The sequence below is a fragment of the Chiloscyllium plagiosum genome, unplaced genomic scaffold (genome assembly GCF_037043375.1).
Source record: "Chiloscyllium plagiosum isolate Xiang-an unplaced genomic scaffold, Cpla_swu_hap1 HiC_scaffold_47, whole genome shotgun sequence".
Taxonomy (NCBI): Eukaryota; Metazoa; Chordata; class Chondrichthyes; order Orectolobiformes; family Hemiscylliidae; genus Chiloscyllium; species Chiloscyllium plagiosum.
The window spans coordinates 35,572,993-35,591,253 of NW_028270185.1; positions in this window are offsets into that span (position 1 = coordinate 35,572,993).

The following is an 18,261-nucleotide window of genomic DNA, read 5'->3' on the forward strand; positions in this document are numbered from 1 at the left end:
CCTAGGATTCTCTGGGAAGCAAGGGAGGAGATTGCAGAGCCATTGGCCTTGATTTTTATGTCCTCTTTGTCTACAGGAGTAGTCCCAGAAGACTGGAGGATAGCAAATGTGGTTCCCTTGTTCAAAAAGGGGAGTAGGGATAGCCCTAGTAACTATAGGCCGGTGAGTCTCACTTCTGTTGTGGTCAAAGTCTTAGAGAGAATTGTAAGGGATAGGATTTATGCACATCTAGATAGGAATAATGTGATCAAGGATAGTCAGCATGGTTTTGTGAAGGGCAGGTCGTGCCTCACAAACCTTATTGAATTCTTTGAAAAGGTGACGAAGGAGGTTGATGAGGGGAAAGCGGTAGATGTGGTATATATGGATTTTAGTAAGGCGTTTGATAAGGTTCCCCATGGTAGGCTACTGCAGAAAATACGGAGATATGGCATTGAGGGTGAGTTGGAGGTTTGGATTAGGAATTGGCTGGATGGAAGAAGACAGAGGGTAGTAGTTGATGGCAAAGTTTCTTCATGGAGTGCCGTCACTAGCGGTGTTCCGCAAGGATCTGTTTTGGGACCATTGTTGTTTGTCATTTTTATAAATGACCTGGAAGAGGGGTTAGAAGGTTGGGTGAGCAAGTTTGCGGATGATACGAAAGTCGGAGGTGTTGTTGACAGTGAGGAAGCATGTAGCAGGTTACAGCAGGATATAGAGAAGCTGCAGAGCTGGGCAGAAAGGTGGCAGATGGAATTCAATGTAGCTAAGTGCGAGGTGATTCACTTTGGGAAGAATAACAAAAAGATGGGGTACTGGGCTAATGGTCGGATACTTGGTAGTGTGGATGAGCAGAGGGATCTTGGTGTCCATGTACACAGATCTCTGAAAGTTGCCACCCAGGTAAATAGTGCGGTGAGGAAGGCATATGGCGTACTGGCTTTTATTGGTAGAGGAATTGAGTTCCGGAGTCCTGAGGTCATGATGCAGTTGTATAAGACTCTGGTACGGCCGCATCTGGAATATTGTGTGCAGTTTTGGTCGCCATACTATAGGAAGGATGTGGAGGCATTGGAACGGGTGCAGAGGAGGTTTACCAGGATGTTGCCTGGTATGGAAGGAAAATCGTATGAGGAAAGACTGAGGCACTTGGGGCTGTTTTCACTAGAGAAAAGAAGGTTTAGGGGTGACTTGATTGAGGTGTACAAGATGATTAGGGGGTTAGATAGGGTCGACAGTATGAACCTTTTCCCGCGTATTGAGTCGGGTATTACAAGGGGGCATAGCTTTAAATTAAGGGGGGGTAGATATAGGACTGATGTTAGGGGTAGGTTCTTCACTCAGCGAGTCGTTAGTTCATGGAATGCCCTGCCAGTAACAGTGGTGGACTCTCCCTCTTTATGGGCATTTAAGAGGGCATTGGATAGGTATATGGAGGATAGTGGGTTAGTGTAGTTTAGGTGGGCTTGGATCGGCGCAACATCGAGGGCTCAAGGGCCTGTACTGCGCTGTATTCTTCTATGTTCTATGTTCTATGTTCTATGTCTTTTTAACAACCAAATAATTCAACAACATGTATCAAAATTAGAACCCTGAGCTCAACACCCCTCCCAATGATCTGTCTTCACAAATATCATGCCTCCACACATTCACTCACTGATGAAAACAACATTTTGTACTGATGCTCACTTATCACTCCATAACGATCTGCTGAACCCACCCATTGCCCACATTGTATCTGGACTCCGATTTGATGCACGCTGCCTGAACAAGATCCACCAATAAAATATCTTCATTTCAAGGAATAGGAAACACTGAATGCCACTAATAGGTGCATTGTTACAAAACCCATCCAACCAATAACAGGCTTTGAACTACCACAGAGTGCAGTCTTGCCGAACACTTTCTAGGAAATGCCAGGGCTGGTGCTCAGCCAAACTTCATTAATGTGGCCTCAGTGCAAATGCATTCCAGAGAAACAGAACCCAGTATAAAGAAACAGACAATGTTGCACATGACTGATGAGTCTCCAAATTGACAATCTCTTTGCTTTAAACTCAGTGAGTGAGCACAGTATTGTCTGGCATCAGTATTTGCCTTGCTAAATGGAAAGAAAATAATTATCAGTCATAGGTAGAAATAAGTATGATTCAAAGCAGAAATTTATACAAGTTAAAATTTTCCAAGATTACCAGGAATACCAATAATGGCAAGGATGGTGTTGTATACTTTTTCAACCTTTTCCCTGAGAAGATGCATTTAATTGTTTGTCAAACAAACTCCCTTCCTGCTGTTGGCAAACTGTCAGATTTGGAGAATTCTCTTAGAGCTGGAGCTGACACAGTTCCAGGAACTTTATTTTGTTGTGTGATATATCCCCTGGGAAAATGTGATTACATCATCAATTTTAAAAAATCATTTTGAACAAACAGATTACACCAGATTAATGATGTGATACCAATGAGATTTTAGACTGTGTTTGAATACCCCAAAGACTGGATTAATCTGATCCTATTACATCTCAAATGTGAATTGTAACTTGTCTTCAAACAACAGTATTTGTATTATTTCACTCACTATCAATCCCATCAAAATCTAAATATCTTCTGTTTTTTTTTCAGTGATAACCTTCATTTTGCTGAGGGTATTCAGTCATTTAATACCTCGTGTTGTCGAGCTCCTTGAGAGTTGTTCTATTGCACATTCTTATCACAATTATTGATTGTCAAAAGACGAGTGAATTGTGCCATTTGTAAAGAGATGCACAGTACGGTGGTGCAGAATCCACTCAGACAAACACAGGTCTGGAATGTTGTGGCAGCTACTCTCCCACAGAGGATCAAACAACTTTGTTTAACTGGATATTTCCCATCTTGCCTGTTGTTGCTATTCTCTTTCCAGGGTCACCAAACGATAATGGTCTATGTGATGGTACTCCCATGTGCAATTCGCTTGGGATTGTTGTTTTGTCTTTGTTAATTCAGTTATACAACTCATTTGGGAAATTCAATCTGTGATTGAGCACTCTAATACAGAATCTGAAGGCTGTACTGACTAGAAGAACAGCTGGAACTTCAATAAGGTAATATTTTCTCAACAAAGTCAAAACAAAGAAAGAACCTGTTGTGATTGGAATCAGGTTTACCTTGTTGGCTATGAGGTCAAACTGGGCTTGTCTTAATTGGAGGAGAAAGTGAGGACTGCAGATGCTGGAGATCAGAGCTGAAAACGTTTTGCTGGAAAAGTGCAGTAGGTCATTCCTGAAGAAGGGCTCATGCTGGAAACGTCGATTCTCCTGCTCCTTGGATGCTGCCTGACCTGCTGCGCTTTTCTAGCAAGACATTTTCAACTCTTGTCCTAATTGGGTTAACCTGGGCCAATTGGAACATCCCTGGCAGACTAACATTACCAACCAACATAATCTCACTCAGACAACTGACTCTGAGCTGACTAGCCCACAGTCAGTGTAGATTAGATTACTTATAATGTGGAAACAGGCCCTTCAGCCCAACAGATCCACACCGATCCGTCAAAGCGCAACTTGCCCATAAACCCTACATTTACCCCTTCACCTAACACTACAGTCAATTTAGCATGGCCAATTCACCTGGCCTGCACATCTTTGGACTATGGGAGGAAACCGGAGCACCCAGAGGAAACCCATACAGACACGGGGAGAATGTGCAAACTCCACACAGTCAGTCGCCTGAGGCGGGAATTGAACCTGGGTCTCTGGCGCTGTGAGGCAGCAGTGCTAACCACTGTGCCACCATGCCGCCCACTGTGTGAACGAGAGAATTGAAGGAAAACTTGGTGATGGCACCCAGCTTTTATGCCTTTATTTAAGTGGATGGGTTGTGGGCTTAATTTTTGTGTATGAGCCCCAGACTGAGCCTTCGTGTGTATACTGGGTTTTTATGCGTGGACCAGGACTTAGAGTGTGCACCATGCCTTCATGTGTGTACTGTCCCTTCTTGTATGGACCAGGCCTCAGTGAGTGGACAGGGCCTCTGTGTGTGGACAGGACCTTCATGAGTAAACTGGACCTTTGTGAGTGGGACATATCTTCGTGGGTGGGCTGTGCCTTTATGGTTGCACTATGTTTTAGTGTGTGTATTGTGCCTTTGTGGGTGCACCAGGCCTGTGTGTATGGGCTGGGTCCTTGTGTGTTGTGAAGGCCAACCGAATCAGACTGTGTTTAGGCCGACCGATAACCGGCCTGTAATTAAGCTGATTGACAACTCGAAGGTGTGTAAGTGGACCAATAGCCAGAAGATGTGTAAGCCAATTGATAGCCAGAAAGTGTGTAGGCTAACCAATAGCTGGAAGATATGTATGCTGACTGATAGCTGGCCCGTGTGTCGGGCGACCCAGCCACAAGGAGTGTCGGCTGACGGATAGCTGCAAGGTCTGGAGGTTGACCCGTGGCCGCGAGGATTGCAGGCCAACAAATAGCTGGCCTGTGTGCAATCTGAACGATAACTACAAGGTGTGTAAGGTGGACCAACAGTCAGTGCGTGTGTAGGCAGACTGTTAGTTGGTGAGTAAGCCATCCGATAGCTGGAAAGTGTGTAGGCCGACCAATAGCTGGCTGGTATATGCCGACCAATAGCCAGTTCTGTCAGTTGTATGTTTTTTTTTACTATTTTGTATTACTAGGTAAAAACAAGGACTGCAGATACTGGAAACCAGAGTCTCGATTAGAGTGGTGCGGGAAAAGCACAGCAGGTCAGGCAGCATCTGAGGAGCGGGAAAATCGACGTTTCAGCCAAAAACACTTCATCGGGAATAGAGGCAGGGTGCCTGCAGTGGAGAAGAGCTTCAGGGCAGAGGAGGTGACCTGGGGGTTGCAGTGAGAGAGCGAGACTCACTGAGATTCTTGTAGAGAGCGGAGGAAAACTTCTTCAAGGAATGCATCCTTCTCTTTCCATTTCTTTTTGTTCTGCTAAAACAATTCGTCCTTACCTTTTTGCTCTGCCTTAAATCGTAATTCAAGCCATTTGATTGCTTTTTCTCTCTATCTTTTGCTTCTAAATCAGGCGGATTTATTTTCAATTTAATTTTAGCCATTTCTAAAGATTCTGATGGCATTTCCAGCAAATTAAACTGTAATTGTGTATTGCTGCAATTGTCTCCTTTTCTCAGGGATCAAGGTGACCCTAACGCCAGCTTGTCTACCATTTCCAGCAGCTTTGCCTTGTTCACCTCTTGTCAAGCCACAAACTCACTTCTTCCACCCCCAGAAAACTCTTAGTGACTGAAATAGCCCTTACTATACCAAGCACTGCTTAAACTAACTAAATTCAATAGCCGGAACAAAAGACATTAACACCCACCATTCACCTCCTTAAAGACCAATAACTCTAACCCAAGTAGAATCAATCCCACCAAGAGTCTCCAATCTGTTATGGACCAGCCTGGACCATTGCAAAATATTTTACAAAGGTAACCCTGACCCTAACTTTTATTTTATAAAGGCAGATGTTTAGTGGATGTTCTAGGAGTGATGCAGCTGGTCAAACCACATGGCTTCAAGGAAAATAGAATTTATTTACACATTACAGTTGAAACACAAACAAAGTAAAACAGAATTTAGAATAACTTAACTATTTGAAAACACAACCAACTCAAACGCAACTTAACAAAGCTGTTCCAATTCCCGCAACATCCCATAAACACACCCCTTGGTAAATTCAAATACAGGTTCTTACAGGCAGGAGAGATTTCATTTTAGGCAAGACCTTTGTTGAAGTATGGAACTCTTTTCACTGTAGCTGCTTCTTTGTCTGCTGGCAGTTTTTGACTGCCTGCTAAACTAAATTAAACTAGAAAAAGCCTGAATTTGAGAAATGGCCGCTCCCCTGTACAACTGTGTTTTTTAAAAAAAAAACAAAGGTCTCCTCTGATTGTTGACTTAGGCAGTTCTGTTAATCATTGCAGCACCACTGACTTTATAACTCTTGAAAAAAACCAAGGGCAACATAACCTTGTTAAAGGGGCAGCATTGTTACAATGTTTTATGTTATAGTTTACAATGAGATTTGGGGTGTGCAATGTTAACCATTTCTCTGCTGAGCTTTGATGTACAGTGCTTGTTATCTGTTGCAACTTCATGTGGACTTTGAATTAAAATATAAATATAACCAGGTAATAAGAATCTCCTCAGTCATGTGACTAATTCTGAGCTGGCTGGCCACAGTCAGTGTGCTGGGCACAGTAAATGAAGGGTAACTTGGTGACGGGACACTGGTCTCCGTGCAGTTATTTCAGTGCCAATGACACAGAAAACATGACATAGGTGGAAGTGGGTACTGCAGATGCTGGAGATTAGAGTCAAGTTTAGAGTGGTACTGGAAAAGCGCAGCAGGTCAGGCAGCATCCAAGGAGCAGGTTTGCCCGAAACGTCGATTCTCCTGCTCCTCGGATGCTGCCTGACCAGTTGTGCTTTTCCAGCACCACTCTAATCTTCACAGAAAACATGACATGCCTGAAGGACATTCACTTGCTCCAATCATCTTGGAGTTGACGTAAGCATTTCTGGCATCGTGTCTTTATTTAGGAGGCTTGAGTCATTTGATCTTGCTGTCAAAGACTGAGCCTAGTCCTAGTATGTGGAAAGAATGCAATATTTTTCCAGGTAAATGACATTGGGGCAGATTAAAAGCAATGAGTAATCCTTCTGAATGCTTGCAGAACGCAGCATTCTCCGTTCTAAGAGGCTTAACTTTCTCACCAGACACTAAAACCTTCTAATAGTTTACGGAGCTGAATAAGGAACATTACAACCCAGACCTCCTCTAATTCTGAGACACTTTCAGTTTTATTCGATTGTCAGACAACAGGGGAAATCCGTATTGGGATTTTTGACGAGGTTGAGATGACTGGCAGAGGCATGTGATTTTGGGTTATCACTGAATGAGATGCTGAGAGACTGCTTGGTATGTGGGATTAATGATGTAACCATACAGAAGTGCCTATTAGTTGAAGCACAACTGGACTTCAAACAGACACTGCAAATGGTGTTGTCATTAGAAAATGCACCAAGTGGACTGTGGGAGCTACAGGGCATTCCGATGGAAATAGACTCCCTTACCTCTCCAACTGAGCTAAGGGAACAACACTCGAGTGTAGGCAACCACCGAGTGTAACGAAGGGTATATGCTGAGCAGAGGTCCCCAGGTCAGCCCACAGTAGAACCTCACAACAAAGCTGAGTCTCGGCCACGTGGCTCAAAAGTTCTCCAGGAAATGGGCTGACAAGCCATTGTAGTTGCTGTCAGAATGCAGATTTGAGATAGCAATGGAGAGCTCCAAGGCCTGATTAGATTAAGAAATCTCAGGCCTGCACCCAGGAGAGTGCACATTCTGTAAAGTCCCTCTATATGTGCTTTGGAACAATTCAAATTGCTTAGTGACATCCAAATCAGAACCAACTAAAATTAATGTTTGGTTAAATGTCACCGAGTTCCTATGGAGGTTGATAATGGTGCAGCTGTATCTGTCAGTGCAGAATCTGTTTTTGTCCACTCAGGAGTACAACCCTTAAGTTTACATAGATCTCAGCCAGCCTGAGAAGATCCACTGTGGAAATGTTGCAGATTAAGGCAATGACTTCAGTTCCTGTCTCCTGTGAGAAGCAGTTGGTGCAGTTACCGCTGATGGTAGTAAAAGACTCTGGCCCAAACCTATTGGGACGGAATTGGTTGAGAAAGATTCACCTTGATTGGCTCAACAATTTTCGATCAGAACATGGCTGCCACAATGAAGTCCTTGTAAAATACGAAGGAGTATTTCAGGAAGGGCTTGAGATTTTCAAAGGGGCCAAAGTCACATGACCCCATACTGACCAGGAAGCAATTCCGAGATTTTCTACAGTCTGCTGGGCGCCATTTGCATTGCGGGCAAAGGTAAAAATAAAGAGGTTGGACAGCCAAGGAATCATCAAACTAGTTTGTAGAATGGGCACTACCAGTCATACCAATTGTGAAACCTGACAATACAGTTTGTCTTTGTGGGGATATTAGGCAAATGGTAAACTCCTTTCCACAGCTGGATAAATGCCCAATCCCTTTCATAGGGGACTTGTACACAAGGTTGGAGGGAGCGGAGCTGGGGGGGAGTGGGCTGTTCTTCATGAAGCTCGGCTTGAGCCACACTGACGTGTAATTGTAACTGGATGAGGAGTGCCAGAAGAATGCTATATTTAATACCCATAAGCATTTATATCAATATACAAGACTGCCATTTTGGGGTATCATCAGCCTGTGCCTTTTGGCAGCAGAGCATTTTACAAGGGCTACCCCTGGTTACCATTTATCTGGATGACATACTAATAACAGCGAAGAACAATAAGGAGCACTTTGAGAACTTGGACATCATGCTTAATGTTTTTCCCAGGTGAACAGATATCTTGGATGGGTTAAAGAGTTGACAAACTGGGTTACACCTGTTGGTAGAGAAAGTGAAGGTGATCAAAGGAGCCCAGCTCCCACATGTGGACTGCAGCTTACGTCTTTCCTTGGGTTAATGAATTATTAAAGGAAATTCATATGAACCTAGCCTCCTTCTTGTGCCTTTACACCTGCAACAAGAAAAGATCAACGTTAGAAATAGTCACATAGCAAAGAAGTAGCCCTTATTAGGGAAGTGAAAAGGCAGCTATCATCATCTAGGGTGTTGGCCCACCACAATCCAAGCGAGAAGTGGTGCTGACATGCGATGCCTCTCTGTGGATTAGCAGGATAGTATTGGCTCAACAGTGGCCAAATGAAGAGGAACGCCCCATATGTGTGTGCTTCCCAGACCTTGGATGATGCTGAACACAAATGTGCTCAGATAGAGAAACAAGGTTTGGCAGTCGCCAGTACCTTTATGCTTGGGGATTTGTCTTAGTAACAGATCACAAATCCCTGCTAAGGTGACTGAAGGAAGACAAGGTGGTGCTGCCCACTGCTTCTTGTAGAATTCAGGATTGGGCCCTTATTCCCAGCACGTACAAGTACAAGTTAGAACATTCTCCATTCCTGATGAAGGTCATACGCATGAAACATTGGCTCTCCTTCTCCTCGGACGCTACCTGACCTGCTATGCTTTGCCAGCGCCACCTTTTTGACTCTGACTCTCCAGCATCTGCAGTCCTCATTTTTTCTCATTGTCTAGGAACCCAATCGACTAATACAGATGCCTTGAGCCACCTCCCACAAGCAGATACTTCACTAGAGTAAAATTAGGGCCAATCAAGGATAGTCGTGGGAAGTTATGCGTGGAGTCAGAGGAGACAGGGGAAGCACTAAATGAATATTATTCATCAATACTCTCACTGGAAAAAGACGATGTTGTCGAGGAGAATACTGACATACGGGCTATTAGACTAGATGGGATTGAGGTGCACAAGGAGGGGTTGTTAGCAATTCTCGAAAGTGTGAAAATAGGAAAGATCCCTGGGGTGGATAGGACTTATCCTAGGATTCTCTGGGAAACCAGGGAGGAGATTATAGAGCCTTTGGCTTTGATCTTTATGTCATCATTGTCGACAGGAATAGTGCCACAAGACTGGAGGATAGCAAATGCTGTTCCCTTGCTCAAAAAGGAGAGTGGTGACAACCCAAGTAATTATAGACTAGTGAGCCTTACTTCCTTTGTAGATAATGTGTTGGAAAAGGTTATAAGAGATAGGATTTATAACCATCGAGAAAGAAATAAATTGATTAGGGATAGTCAACATGGTTTTGTGAAGGGTAGGTCATAGCTGACAAACCTTCATGCGTTCTTTGAGAAGGTGACCAAACAGGTGGATGAGGGTAAAGTGGTTGATGTGGTATATATGGATTTCAGTAAGGTGTTTGATATGGTAGACTATTGCACAAAATACAGAGGCATGGGATTGAGGGTGATTTAGTGGTTTGGACCAGAAATTAGCTAGCTGAAAGAAGACAGAGGGTGGTGGTTGATGCAAAATGTTCATTCTGGAGTTTAGTTACTAGTGGTGTACCGCAAGGCTATGATTCTATGCTGTTTGTCATTTTTACAAATGACCTGAATGAGGGTGTAGAAGGATAGGTTAGTAAATTTGCGGATGATGCTAAGCTTGTGGATAGTGCCAAAGGATGTTGTGGGTTACAGAGGGACGTAAATAAGCTGCAGAGCTAGGCTGAGAGATGGCAACTGGAGTTTAATGCAGAAAAGTGTGAGATGATTCACTTTGGAAGGAGCAACAGGAATAAAGAATACTGGGCTAATGGTAAAATTCTTGGTAGTGCAGATGAACAGAGCGATCTCGGTGTCCATGTACATTGATCAGATGTCAGAGGTAGCTTCTTTACTCCGAGAGTAAAAGGGGTGTGGTACGGCCTGCCTGCAACAGTAGTCAACTCTAAGGTCATTTAAATGTTCATTGGATAGACATAATGGATAAAAATGGAATAGCGTAGGTTGGATGGGCTTCAGATTGGTTTCACAGGTCGGTTCAACATTAAGGGCTGAAGAGCCTCTACTGTGCTGTAATGTTCTATGTTCTAGCGGTGCCTCTCCTGAAACTGTCCATTTTGGTTTTAAACTTCCTGGACACCCTTCTGGTCACTGCTGACAATATCCAACCAGGGACACAAAAAGATGCTATCCTAGCAAAACTAAAGCAGCTGGTAGTAATGGGGGAGACAGAAGGGCCATCATACCCAGCAAGGCCTAGTGAAACCAGATCACCATAGAGAACGGCATACTATTATGGGGAGCAAGGGTGATTATCCTGAGTAAAGGTTGCTACCAAACTTGACTAAGGTCATCCAGAGGTTTCCAAGATGAAGATACTAGCAAGAAGCTATGGCTGGTGGCCAGGGTTGGGTATGCCCAGAGTGCCAAGAAGGATAACAATTGCTACCAGCAGCGCTCCCACTGCGAAATCCCTGGATTCAGTTAGATGTTGGTTAGTGTGGTGCTGGAAATGCAGCATCGAGGAGCAGGAAAATCGACGTTTCAGGCAAAAGCCATCGTCCAATGGTCTCGCCCAGTGATTCTCAACCAGTTTTTGGCCACTGCCCTCCTAGGAGCTCTTCTCAGGTTCCATGGCCTTCCTGGAACTAATTTCTTCTATTTGCTTTGTTTCTTTTTCTTATTATTTTGCCCAAAACATCAATTTTCCTGCTCCTTGGATGTTGCCTGGCCAGCTGTGCTTTTCCAACAACACACTCTTGACTCTAATCTCCAGCATCTGCAGTCCTCACTTTTGCCTACAAGTTGATTGTTCCGATGAAAGGACCAGCATAATGTTCTTGGTCAGTGTGAATGCCCATTCAAGTGGTTGGATAATGCATTAAGTCTGTTTGGCAAACTCAGGGATGGCAATTGAGAAGCTGTCAGCATCTTTTGTGATATACAGTCTCCTGGAAGTGGTCACAGACAATGGAATGTCATTTACCAGCAGGGAATTTGAATATTTCCTATAGTCGAAAGGCATTCGGCATATAACGACAGCTCTATGCATCTAATGTCCAATGGTCTAGTCCAGTGATTCTCAACTGTTTTTGGCCACAGTTTCCCCCCCCTCCAAGGAGCTCTTCTCTGGTTCCAGCACACCTCTCCTGCCCCGGAACTAATTTCTTCTGTTTGCTTTGTTTCTTCTTCTTATATTATATATATGAAATACGCATACACCCGACATCCTTTTAAGGTGTAGGTGTAATAAAGAATAGCAGTAGTCATGATGTAACATTGCGTAACATCTTACCTCAGTGAAGCATACGAGAGATGTTGTGACTTGGGAAAACTCACTACATATGTTTAGTTGCCAAATTAACTAAATTATTGTGGAAATTTAATATTTCAACTGAGATTTAGCAAATGACATAGCATACATGCATAATAATATAATTTTCCCTTTTCAATTTTCCTTGTCATACGCATTCACTAAAATCTGCCAAAAATGAAAAAAAAATGATTTTGCTTTTTCTTCTAGCTAAATTGACAACATGACTGAGAAATGGTTTGGGAAGGCTGCCTAAATGTTTTTGACTTGGGAATGAGCACACAAAACACAGATACATTACCGACAAAAATTGCTGTCACCCAAATCTTGGGTTTTAAAAAATTTTCAGTGACTTGATATACAGTAATAAGCACTTTTCACAACCTACCTTAGCATATGATATATCCAAACACACATGCTTTAAAGTTACTAAGAGAACCCTTGATTGAATATGTTGCTTTGTGACTGACTCTGAAGTGAGGCTGCATGAGAGGAGCTGAAGGAAATTAATTTACCAGGTGCGCCAAATTCAAACGGTGTGATGGAACAATATTATAAATAGGAGGGAAACTACTGACTCTAATGAAGGTTGTTGCTTAGGTATTTCATCGGTTCAGTTACCAGGCTCCCCATAAACCTTTGGCGCTCCCCTTCTCAGGATTTTCAGACTGTGGCCCCCTTCAAATGTAACAGGGCCTATTGAGAATGGCTGGTCAAGCAGAAAGAGTGGTCCAAATGCTGAAGACAGGCTTAAAGAAGTGGCCTGCAGCATCTCTTGATACCAACTATACAAAACGCTGGTGCAGCCCCACTTGGAATATTGTGCACAGTTCTGGTCGCCCCATTACAGAAAGGATGTGAAAGCATTGGAAAAGGTGCAGAGGAGATTTACCAGGATGTTGTCTGGTCTGGAGGGAAGGTCTTATGAGGAAAGGCTGAGAGATTTGGGTCTTTTCTCATTGGAAAGAAGATGACTAAGGGGGGATTTGATAGAGACATACAAGATGATCAGAGGATTAGATCGGGTAGGCAGTGAAATTCTTTTTCCTAGGATGATGATGTCAGCTTGTATAAGAGGGCATGACTACAAATTGAGGGGTGATAGATTTAAGACTGATGTCAGAGGCAAGTTCTTTACGCAGATAGTGGTAAGGGCGTGGAATGCCCTACCTGCTAAGGTAGTCAACTCAGCCACATTAGGGAGATTTAAACAATCCTTAGATAAGCACATGCATGATTTTGGGATAGTGTAGGGGAACAAGCTGAGAATATTTCACAGGTCGGCGCAACATCGAGGGCCGAAGGGCCTGTTCTGTGCTGTATTGTTCTATGTTCTATCCTTGTTCCTGTTTGATTATAGGTCCACTTCTCACACAACAACAGGGAGAGCTTCAACAGAGTTGCTGATGGGGAGAAGACTCTGCAACAGGTTAACCCAGATATTTCCAGACCTTGAGGGCAGGGTGAAATGAGTGCAGGAACAGCAATGCTTCCTCTCAGCGAGAGAGACAATTTAATCAACGGGATGAAGTTTGGTGCTTGAACCAAGGGAATGGCCCTGTATGGTTAAGAGGCAAGTTTAACTTGAGGTCAGGTCCTGCCACTCACAAAATTTGGGTCAGTGAGACAGTCCAGAACAAACATGTGGAACGCTTGAAAGCTGTGACCTCACAAACAGAATGTGAAACACCAAAGGTCACTAAGAGGTGGGTCGTTACAAAGTCTATCTGACCAACAGCCGGCTTTGAACTATGAGAGAGAAAGACTGATCTTGCTAAACTGCTGCTGGACCAGTCAGGGCCAGTGCTCAGCCAAATGTCATCAAAAGAAATCATACCTGGCCCCTCAGAACAGCTCAAAGGCTGATTGGCTCTGCCCTATCTAGTGTTGAGGATACCTCAGAGTCCAAGATGGATGCAGCCTCGAAACTGTTGGTGTCCCTGGTAAGTTTTGTAACAACATAACTGATATAAATTTCTGTATTCAATCATATTTATATCTGCTGATGGCTGGTAATTATTTTATTCCATTTAGCAAGGCAAATCCCATTGCTAGACGATGGTGTCCTCACTTTCTGGGTTAAAAATGAATAGTTTGTCAAGTAAGAGGCTCCTCAGCAACGTGCAGCATTGTCTGTTTCTCTATAACTTGTTTGCAGAGGCCACATTGATGATATTTGGATGAGCACTGGCCCTGACTGGTCTAGCAAGCAGTTTAGCAAGATCAGTCTCTCTCTGTCATAGTTCAAAGCCGGCTATTGTTCAGATAGGTTTTGTAACAACCCACCTCTTAGTAACATTTGATGTTTCACATTCCTTGATGCGAAGGTATTTTCTTGGTGGATCTTGCACAAGCAGCTTGCTCCAAATGGGAGCCCAGATGCAATGGATGGGTTGAGCAAGTGGTTATGGAACAATGTGAGGCTCAGCACAGAATGGTTTGATCATCTTGTGTGTTTTTGTCAGTCAGTGAATGTGTGGGAGCATGATATTTGTGAGGACAGATTGCTGGGAGGAGTTTTAAGCACAGGGTTCCAATGATGACATATATTGTTTTATGAAAAAGGCATGCAATTGTGCCATTTGTAAAACAGTGCATAGTACTGTGGTGTGGGGTTTAATAGGACAAACACTGAGGTCTGGAGTGCTTTGGCAGCAGCTGTCCCACAGAGGATCAAACAATTTTGTCCAACAGGATGTTTCCCACCTTGTTCATTGTTGCTGTTGTCCCTGAACAATTATGGTGTGTATGAAGATACACCATTGTGCCTTCCTTTGGGATTGTTATTTTGTCTTTGACTATCAACTTAGCTATGTGTTTATTCGTCTTTGATTCCAAGCTGTAATGATCTCTATGGAGAATGCTGGGGAAACTATGGCAACTTTCAGCCCCAGTGTGTGTTCCAAATCTAGGAGAAGGATCTTTTCCATTCACAAGGAGAGGGCCAAAGATAGAAGCTTTGCTTAATCCCAGATAAAGTGTCTGATTTCTAAACTGAACAGTTGCAATGACTAATGGTGCATGGATTCAGATTCTATTTCGCTGGGGAATATAGTCTTGGACAGGTCGGGAGAATATTGAAGTTCTTCTGATTACGGTGGGGATCCAACTTGGGACATGGTGATTGGATTCATTTCTGAATACATTCATGGTTCAGATTGTCAGGATGTTCAGTCCTGTACACGATGGAGGGACTCGATGCTTGATCACTTGCTCATCCATATTGTGGAGTGTGTCAATTTGTGAACACTGTGGAGTGATTCAGTGCCCTGTACTGTAGTTCATCTAGTGTGAATATACTATTCTGGTGGTAATCTGAGTTGTTCCAAAATCAAATGTAGAAACTTCACAATCAATGTCCACGTTCGGTCATAGAGTCAAAGAGATATACAGCACAGAAACAAACCTTTCATTCCAACTCGTCCTGGCTTCCATTATTTTATTGATCCGGGATGTCTTTGCCTAGATATTGTGGTCTTATGGGAAACTTCAGCCAGTTAAGTAACCTATAAAGCAGGTGAAATTTGCCAACCTCAAAAAAAAGTACATGACCATGTTTCTGCAAGGAATGTGCTGTTCTTGTTCTTTCCAATGTCTTCTAAAACTGCAAACGATTCATTTAGAGAGAGTGAGCTTCTGTGATTCAGATTCTTTAAACGTCAAGACATGGAACAACAATTAATTTTGTGCCATTACCTATTGTCTGACCTCAGACATGGAGAATGTTTGGTCAGTAACTTCAAGTCTCTTTGTTTTTCTCTCTTACAGTTAGTCTAGTGGTGATTATATTTTTGGTTCAGGATAAGTGTGGTCTTTCTACATGCAACACTCACCATGTTTTGGCCATGTCACCATCTGATCTATTGTTCATTGTTTTTTTATGTTATATTTTGCAGATTTGCATATTATTATTATCAATTATGTTTTCCGGGCATCACTCCTGCTTGTACTGTAATCTACATTCTCAGTCACTTGACCATTAACTGTTCTTCAAAGTTTGGGTGAAGATTTGTAGCTCGGGTGCTCGTTGTTGTGGTTCTGTTCGCAGAGCTGGAAATTTTTGTTTGCAACAAAAATTTCCAGCTCAGCGAACAGAATCACAACAATTAACTGTTCTGTCTGGTTCACTGTTGTTTTCTTCTTTTGATAAATTTGTCGCCATTTATTCTCATCAGATGAAAACTAAGTATTGCAGTGAAAAAACTGCAATGAGTATTCGAGCAACAATTTGTACTTTCTTTTCTTTTGAAGAACACTCCTTACTACTTTAATTTAAAGCCTGGAAGCACCATGAACCAATGTTCCCATTCACTGTTATTCTCTTTATCAATGTCTTGAGTCAGATATATTTTCAAGGACATTAAGGTGCACAAAGGATTGAGGGGTCAGAGAAAAACAGAGAATGATCCAAAGATAGAGAGTAGAAAGAAATGTGTGATTTTACACTGTGATATATTTGCCAGCTTCAAATTTTTCTGGCTGGTGTATATTTTAGTTTCCTTTAATGCCAGTTATTCCTTGTATTCAGCTGCTTCAGTCTACTGCACCAATCTCCAAATCTCATGCATCATCCTCCGCCACTTTTGCCATCTGCTGTCAGATCCTGCCACCAAAAATATCTTTCCCTCGTTACCTCTATCTGCATTCCGTAGGAACCGTTCCCTCTGTGATTCCCTTGTTAGGTCCATGCTCCCACTAACTCCCTCTGCACTGTTGGCACCTTCCCCTGCTACCGAAAGAGGTGCAAAACCTGTGACCTCAGCTCCCACCTCACCTTCATCCAAGGCCCCAGAGGATCATTTCAAATCCGGCAGAGATTTACTTGTATATCCTCCAATCTCGTTTATTGCATCTGGTGCTCTTGATGTGGTCTCTACATCAGAAAGACCAAGCGCAAACTTGCGGAATGGTTCAGTGAACATCTCTGGTCTGTAAGCACTAACCAACCCCACCATTCTGGGCCTCCTCCACTGCCTACACAAGGCCACATGTAAAGGTGGAGGAGGAACACCTTCTCTTCCACCTCAGAAGCCTACAACCACGTGGCATAAACATTGAATTCACCTATTTCCAAATCTCCCTACACCCCACCCCATCCCAGATCCAACCCTTTGACTTGGATCTGCCCTCTTGACCTGATCTACCTACCTATCCACTCCATCCTTCCCACCGACATGTCACTATCGCTTCCTACCTTTGCCCACCTTTCCCTAACCCCAACCCCCTTTCTCCTATTTATCTCTCAACCCCGTTCCTCCTCCCCAGTCATGAAGTTTGATCCTGCCCAAAACATCATCACTTGTTGCATGTTGCCTGACCTGCTATACCTTTTCAAGTGCCACACACTTTTTCAGCTGACTCCAGCATCCACGTTCCTCACTGTCTCCAATAGACCTCTATCAAGTCTCCCCGCAGCCTCTGATACTTCAGAGAAAACAACAGGAGTTTTTCCAAGCCTCAACTTATATCTCATACCCTTTTTCCAGGCAGCATCCTGGTAATCCCTTCTGCCTCCTCTCCAGAGCCTCCACATTTTTCCTGTAATGTGGCAACCAGAAGTGAATGCCATGATTTGGAGATGCTGGTGTTGGACTGGGATGTACAAAGTTAAAAATCAGATAACACCAGGTAACAGTCGAACAGGTTTATTTGGAAGCACTAGTTTTCGAAGTGCTGCTCCTTCATCAGGTGGTTGTGGAGTATAAGGTAAAAGACCCAGGTCTTTTTCAGTATATCATTTCAGTTACATCACACTGTAAACTTTTGCTATAAATTCTGTGTCTTACGATCTTATATTCCACAACCATCAAAAGCGCTCCAAAGGCTAGTGCTTCTAAATAAACCTGTCGGACTATAACCTGGTGTTGTGAGATTTTTAACTTCGAACTGAATGCAATATTCTACATATGGCCTAACCAATGTCATATACAGCTGCAAAATGACATCCTGATTCGTGGCCTCAATGTCCTGACCAATACTAGAAGTATGACACACACCTTCTTAATACCCGATATACATGCGTGGCCACTTTCAGAGACATACAAATGTGAACCCTAATATCCCGCTGTACATCAATGTGTTCAGGGTTCTGCCCTTAACTGTATACTTTTCCTTAACATTTGATCTCCTAAAGAGTAGCACCTCACACTTAGACAGATTAAACGCCATCTGCTATTTCTCCGCCCATATCTGCAACTGATCTATATGCCACTACATCCTCTCTCAACCTTCTACAATATCCACAACTCTACTGATCTTTGCATCATCTACAAACTTACTAACCCACCCCCCATCTACAACTTCATCCAAGTCATTTATATCTGTTAAAAAGTAGAGGTCCCAGTATGATTCCCTGCAGAACACCACTAGTCACCATTCTCCAGCCAGAAAAACACCCTTCCACAACTACTCTTTGCCTTCTATGGGCAAACCAATTCTGAGTCCATGCGGCCAAGTCACCATGGATCCCATGCATTATAGTCTTCTGGATGAGCCTACCAAGATGGACCTTGTCAAAAGCCTTACTAAAATCCATGGAGACAA